The following is a 7,985-nucleotide window of genomic DNA, read 5'->3' as shown; positions in this document are numbered from 1 at the left end:
AAAATAAAAAATGCGCACAAGATAAGAAGTTGCAACGCGTGTTTGCAAACATAGGATTTTCTGGAGGAGGACAGACATTTGTTTAGAACTCTTAAAGATGTCGAAGAAGCTCCTTTAAGCAATTACTTTGGTGTTCCTCCACCTCCAAAGAAATGTCAGGAGTCCGAACCACAAAAGAAGCACGTATTCTCGGAAAAGTAGTTGCAGGAGGTGAGCTGGCTTCAAACAAATGATGAATGCACAGAGATGTGGTGCAGAATGTGCCGTGAAAATTTAATAAATTACAAATTAAACAGCATGAACATTTTTTTTTTGTATCGAAAAAATATCGAACCGTGACACCAAAGTATCGAACCGAACCGAACCGTGAATTTTGTGTATCGTTGCACCCCTAATATATATATATATATACTGTATGGGATGCTTTCATAAATGCAAACAAAGATCACCCACATAGTGTCATGTATGAAAACAGAAACACACATACTGTCACCATGCTGAAGTATCACCGAAATAACAACCCCACGACTGCAGTTAATGATGTGGCTGTCTGCTATAGATGTTTTCCAATCAAATTCTCCTCTGGAGCCCTAGGTGGAGAAGATTCTTATTATGTACCTGCCACTTGTGATTCACTGTCTCAGCATTGGTACATTGACAGGAACATCAGTTATACTCCAGTTATTCCACGCTGACACGTGCCGCCAATTGAGAAAGGGCTGTATAAATTAGAGTTGTCTGAAGAAAAAAAATTCATTTCTTAGTGTAATTCTGTTTAACTAGATACTGGCTTCAGTAAAAAGAAGTCAAAGAACACATGTAGGCAAATAATGACAGGTTTTAAAAACAACCTCAAATTAGCCGAACTAATTTAGAAGAGAAAACCAAACCAACTGTAAAATCATTACCCCAAGCAAGTGTCATCTTTCACAGTTTATACTTCAGTTCTTCTGTACTGGTTTTGCAGTGGCATTCAAAGTGCTCTAAAAGCAGACAGAAGTCCCAAGAATGGGATTTAAAAACAAATGTCGAACAAACAAAAGATAAAACTAAAGCAAAACACAAACAAAAAGCAGAAACACAGACACAGAAGCACACCTGTAGTGCTGTTGTAATATAGTAATAAACTGGAAGTGGTCCCAAAAGTAAAAATATGCAATAAAGACACCAACACATTACGACATTTTTCATTTAGCGAGTACAGTTTGGTTGTCATTGTAACTAAATGGGCCCAAAGGCTTAATAAAAATGAGGGAAGAGGGAAAAGGCTTTCAGACATGTGGGGTATGATGATATGCACAAGTCAGGCTAGGCTAGGGACAAGCATTGCAATTTAGTTTAGGCTATAAATGCTGTGAAACCACGACTAGTTTCGTTTTTGTTCACCTCCAAAGGCTTAGAAGAGTTCTTGCAATGCACTACTGAATAGTAAGCCTCATGCTCTTAAACCTCATCTTTGTGTTTTGAATCCTTGGACTAGCCCCTTAATATATCTGGTCCTATTGTGCCATTGTACACAATATGAGTAAAGATTACTGGCAATTTATGAGATTATTGCACTTACAGGATTACAGGATTTTTGCATTATTGCAGTGAACTAATACACTGTCCTTAATCTGTACATTCCATCAATACATATTTCCAATAGCATTTCCAGAAAATCCATTATGTTATGACCTAGATTTTCCTGCAGCACAATATCAGATATTACCATAAAGAATTAATAATACACTTACTGTACATCAGATTGTATACCCTATAGATTAATACTGGATATACAGTAATGTGGGTGAAGATTTATAAAATCAGATCAGAGATCATGATCCAAGTTGCAAAAGTTGCACATGTACATTTATTTTCACCTTTAAATTAGGTGACAAAAGGAAATTAATATTTAAGAATGTAAAATGAAATATATACTGATTTACATTCCCTGGAAAACTGTCCAAAACATCTGAATTTACTTAAAAAATAATTCAAATTACATTCAAGTCCAATAATCTTTATCTAGACTGGCTGATTCCCTATGTCAGTAACCACTGACTACTTCAACAGCTTCACATAGGTCCAAGGATGTGAGACTGAAGCTACATATCGGTGATGACAGCGACAGCATCCCCGCATGACTCTGGGTTGCAGGACCATTTACCCTCCCTGGCATCAGTTTGCATTGAAATATTTGCTGATAGTGCTGTAAGAGGATGGCTGAGGCAATGATCCAGGTCAGTGGAGATGATGACAGTGCCTGGGCACAGCTGTGGGAAAAGACCCAGTGAACGACCCATCCCATGTTATTTAAAAAGAAATGCACAATATACTTTTTAAAAAACAGAGTGTAATGAAGTACAAATTCAATTAGCATATTTATAAGTATTTATTTCTACCAGTGATGTAAAGGTGCAAAATGTACAAAGTTTACAACACAGTTCAGAGGACAGATCACCTAAGTGTTTGATCTTATTTTGCACACTGAGCGGAAAGGTGTGAACCATCCCTCTGAACCACACTGTAATTTTCAGGGGTTATTACTGTTAACAAACCATAAGAATCAAATCCAATCATCCCACATTCAGAGTAGGCTCCCCTTCATTTCTTTTTAATGGTAATGGATGAGCAATTCATCCTTTCTAAAAATCCAAACAAAAGCAAACAAAGCAGAAAGCTTTATGAGGACAGACTTCAAAGCGTGAGTTCTCATTAGACATGTTATGCCTTTGAAGAGCCAGCAATCCTCAGTGCAAAATCACAGATGGATATCTCTAAAAGCTCTGTTTTTGCCTCCCACTGGGGTTCCTGTAATTATAAACACATGAGCTGAAAGTGTTGTTTTTGCCATTAAAAATGTAGCATATTTAGAACAAAGTGTTGTTCTGTGTGTCGGTATACTGTCAATGACCTGTAGAATCAATTCCTGTACTGACACTTTGCTACTGAAAGCCAAAGTGTAGCTATAAATCCTGTTGAACTCTATTTATTTGCTCCATTGAGGGGTTCTGTACTTGTACTAAATCATGTTGCAATGATTTAATGTGAGAAAAATAGGGCAGTTTGGTGAAACTACTTATAAGAATGGTTTCCAGTTGCCATCAGCATCATAATTCATTGAAAAACATTACACTGTGACTCAATATCAAATTCAACCCTGTAATATCCAGTTTTTAGTTTTATTGTCACGCCTTTCTTGGATTCTCTCTAACTTCTGTTTTTGTCTCCACCAACTCCTGATGTATTTGAAGCATGAGTGCATTCTGTGATCTCTAGTTTGGTGTCTTACTGCCTGTATGTGTATAGTTATCAAGATTAACTGAAATCAGATTAAAACATACAGAGTTTTATATTTTAATATCTTTATTCTAGATTCTATAAAATACTTTAGTTATTATTCTATGTTCTATTTAATGTCTTATGTCCTATGTTTCAACATAGTGTCTCAATTCCATTGTATTTAAGGTGACAATACATTCAGTTCAATTCAGTTCAATTCAGTTCAATTCAGTGTATTTAGTGTAGTTACTTCGTGGCTCTTCCACAGCTATATACTCCATATGTTCACTATGTAGATATTGACTTTTACTGGCTGCTGTGATCATGGCTGAACGTAGATGTGGAATTCAAAAAAAGCTCAGTTAAGCTGAGTGAAGCTCCAGATTTGGAGTTATTGTGCATATCTGTAGGTCCATCATTGCAAGCGATCCCTTTCACGTTATTGTTACAATATTTTTTCACTATGAAATTTTGACTTCAGCTAAATTAAGGTTGGGCAAATTATCCATCACCCTCCCAGTTGTACTGCATCAACAGAGTAATTGGTCATTATATACGCCCAGACACACCAAAATACAGCATTGAAAGACAAAAAAAACCCATCTGTGAAGAAAGAATTGTTTCACATATCAGAGAAAAATTTTTTGACACTTCCTCTTTTCTTAACTTGCTATCAATATGGAGACTTATTACACCTTTAAAAACACACATTTCTTAGAGAAACAGGCTGCATTTAATCTGGACTGTTCATCTAGCTCAGTATCAACACTGATATCATTCTCTAAGGAAATACTCCTTTCATATCCAACTAAAACCTTAAGAAATAACAAAAAAAGGCAAGACTCTCAAATTATCACAGAATTAGCAGTTCCAGATTAGAGAGACATTCCTAAGTCAGTGTGTGCTGTTTTGGTACAGACTAGCCAATCTAATTATTTACATAATGTTGTCTGTATAATTCTGTGAGTTTAATTAGGACCTCCATTAAAGCAAATTGCTTAAGTTTAATTTGTGCAATGCCCCAGGCAGCATGAAATCAAATTAAAATATTATAGATGCTTTTTGAATTAGTTTGTACACATCTGCACAAAGTTAAGCCTGTAGTGTTTGGTACTTTTAGAAATGGAATCTTTATTACAGTTTTAAATATTGGATTTAACAATCAATTAAAAAAAAATACAGTCATACATCATAAAAACAGATTTTTTTAATGAAAATTTTTATGGGACTCTCTACAGGACTCTCATGATTCATCATTCCACAGCTTGTAGAGCCACCTTTAGCAGCAATAACTGAGCTTAACTAAGGTGAACTCTGAACACTGTTTTGTGTAACTGAGTTTTGCTAGCATTTTGTTAGCATCCTACCACAGTATTTCCATGGGTTGCATTCTGGATGTGCAACTGCAACACCTCGACTCTTCTTTTTCAGCCATTCTGTTGCAGATGTATTGGTGTGCTTGGAATATTTTTCCTGTTGCATGGCCCAGTTTGGCCTAAACCTTAGCTGCCACACAGATGATCTAAGAATTGATGCTCAAATACTTTGCTATGCAGAGGATTGTTTTGTGATTGCAAAACAATCCCAAAGTTCTTGCAGTTTCTTGGGGTAAATTTACTACAATGTAAATTCCTGGGAAGGGAGTGTTGTGTTAGCACACACAGACCTCTAATTTTATAGAGGTGGTCACACTTGCTGATGCCCAATTACTTGTAAATGCCTCTGAGTGCTACTTGTCCTAATTCCTATGGAAGCAGTAAGGGTGTACTTGATTTTTCACAGTACCTCACATAATCATGTGAAAATTTTCTTTTTCACACTGGTGTAAGTATTTTCAGGATAATTCCAAGTTGCTGTGGTGTTAAAGATGAGATGTGTATTTTGGGTTTTGGTAAACAAACAGCTAAGATGTAATATTATAATTCCCATAGCCTCCCCTTTGTTATTTTCAATGAAACATACAGTATTTGTCCAGATATGATCAAACATGAGAAGTGTCAGGCTCATTTACTGGAGCGAGCAGAGCTTGCAGTTTTCACACAGATACAGTAATTCATGCACACAATGAAGACAGCAAAAAGTGACATATTTATTCAAAAACATCCGCTCCGACTTTATATGTGTCACATTTGATACCGCTCACATTTGTTCTCTCAGCACATCTCACTAAACAAACAAGTAAGAGATATTGGACACAGTGGCTGCTCATGCCACACCAAAGGGAGGTCTCACTCCTTCCTGCCTGTGCAATTGCCTTAGCTCAATGATTTATGAAAAGGAGAACAATCTGCACACAGATGGGACGTAGATATAAATATTCTGACCAGTCAGAAGAAGGCCAGAGTACACTTGTATTAGCTCAGGTGATCTACAACTCAAAGGGAATTTTAACTATGCTGGATTCAAGTACAAAGAAAAGTCCACCAGTAAATGGTTGAAAAATAAAGGGAAAATGCAAAAAACAAAAAAGTTCTGAACCATCAAGTTAATTAGTCGTACTTAAGATGTAATTTTTAATATATCCTCAAACAAAACTGAGAAATAATAATTATTATTATTATTAAGATTTTATTACGATTTTTCTTATATTTTCTTCAGGCTATTTGATTGTATGTGGTGGAAGTTGGGACAGTTTGTTTGTCATGGCAGTTGTTTACTACTAACACCTGATCCAGTCGGCAGATTGCTGGGCCAAAACGGCAGCAGATTATTTTCCCCCTGATGTTTCCCTGGCGAATTAGAGCCAATTTTATGTGATGAAAAACCCTTCGAAAGCAAGATGCTCATTACACTGTTTTATTGATTTTAACAGTAAAGTCAAGAAAGCTTAAACTGTAAATCAGCTAGCAAGACTTTACTGGACGATGCTATATATATATATATATATATATATATATATATATATATATATATATATACACACATATATTTGTCTTTTAAAAATTCATCATTTGTCATGTGGATTTTTCATTGTGAATCACTGTCCTTTGATTAGTGGAGAGAGACAGTGTGCTATGCCATCCATTGATTTTTACTTCCACCACACTGTGTCCTACATACTACATCCCACATTACATTGCACTCCTCTGAGACTGGGTGCAGCACGAAAAGCATGCAGCTGTCTATTTATAGTCATCATTATTATGCAGCAATACCTGAGTATGAATAAAGCCTTTGTTCAAAGGTAAGTAACCTATAAAGCTGTCAATTTCTGAACATTCAACTGCATCATCTGACGCGCTCCTCTGCATGTCTAGATCTGGTCAGATTATAATAAATTCTAGCCTAGGACTACCACAAAGATGAAGTCACTCATGTCTTCAGGGCTTCATTCTGCATGCCATACTGCTGCAGCTGATTCTGCTGTTGCTGCTGCTGACATTTTCTTTTCTACCAAAATCTCTTGTAATATGATCTTGGCAAAACTCCTTTACAAACAAAAACTTAATTAACAAATTTTGAGTTCTCCAGTAGCGATATAGTGTTACGCTATACATTTACTCTCACGTATATATTGACATGCTTAGAAACAGATGACATAATCAAAAGGAATGTTATCGGCATGAAAATCTAAGTGTCAAAAGGTTTTATTGGCATCTTATATAAATTACTAAAAACTATTTCAAAAGGACTTAAAGAAATCCCTATGATTCAGTAGAGTGTGACATACTCCTCTGCAATTAACAGAAAACCTGTAACATCATAATTCAAATTAAAGACTAAATAAAAGTAGAATAACTGCAGAAAACCATAAAGTTATAACTATACATACTAAACAATGACACCATGAATCCACAGGAGGGCAGCAGATAGGTTTTACTAATTCAACAGTCCCTCACACTCCTGGAAGACGGATGATGTGTTCTAGCCATCTTGTTCTCAGAAGCAGCGCTGCTGGACTGAAACACACATGAGAAAGATCATTTGAAAATGACAACAAAAGCTTGGAAATGCTTTTAATCATAACCCTTTCCCACATATATATATATAAGCGTGTATTAGGAATATTTAAACTGAAAGTCTGCTCACTGCAGCCTTAGAGCTCAGGATCTTTAAAAGCAAGGACACAAATGTAACGTTGAGCATGCCACACAAAGGCGCTTTTGAGATTAAAACATCCTTGAAGGTAACAAATTAACCTAAACTTTGAATTTATGCAATGTGAACTGACTGAGTAATAACACCTGTTTGGATATCTTTTATGTTCCAGAAGGTTACAGTGTACATTCAGGACCACTGAGACACCAACAACTGACCAGAGATAATGAGAACTCATAAATCATCTACGTTACATCTAGTTTTTAAGAACATACATTTCTCCAACTGGTTCTTCAGCCATGTTGACTATCATGTAATACAGAATGGACACATCTGGTGTCCAGATTGCCAAATATTTGGGAGCGATCTTGTGTATTTATTTTTCATGGTACACATGAGCCTAATTAAGTTTAGTTGCATGACATCAAGTACAAAAAGTAAAAATGGATTCAGTGCCATATGTTTAGGAAAGAACCCCAATAATAAAGTTAAATAATGTGCTTAACAGATTTCAGGGTTGTTGTTTTTTTTTTAGCTATTTTTGAGTTTCACAGTATGTGTCATGAGACATAAATACGAATAAATGTATGTATTTTCATAGTGAATCTTATTTGTGTGCATAGTAGTGATTTTTCTGTTTGTAATACAACAGTTTTCACATATACTGACAACTAATAATGTTA

Source organism: Neolamprologus multifasciatus, chromosome 5, assembly GCF_963576455.1.
Source record: "Neolamprologus multifasciatus chromosome 5, fNeoMul1.2, whole genome shotgun sequence".
Classification (NCBI taxonomy): Eukaryota; Metazoa; Chordata; class Actinopteri; order Cichliformes; family Cichlidae; genus Neolamprologus; species Neolamprologus multifasciatus.
This window is presented reverse-complemented; position numbering follows the sequence as displayed.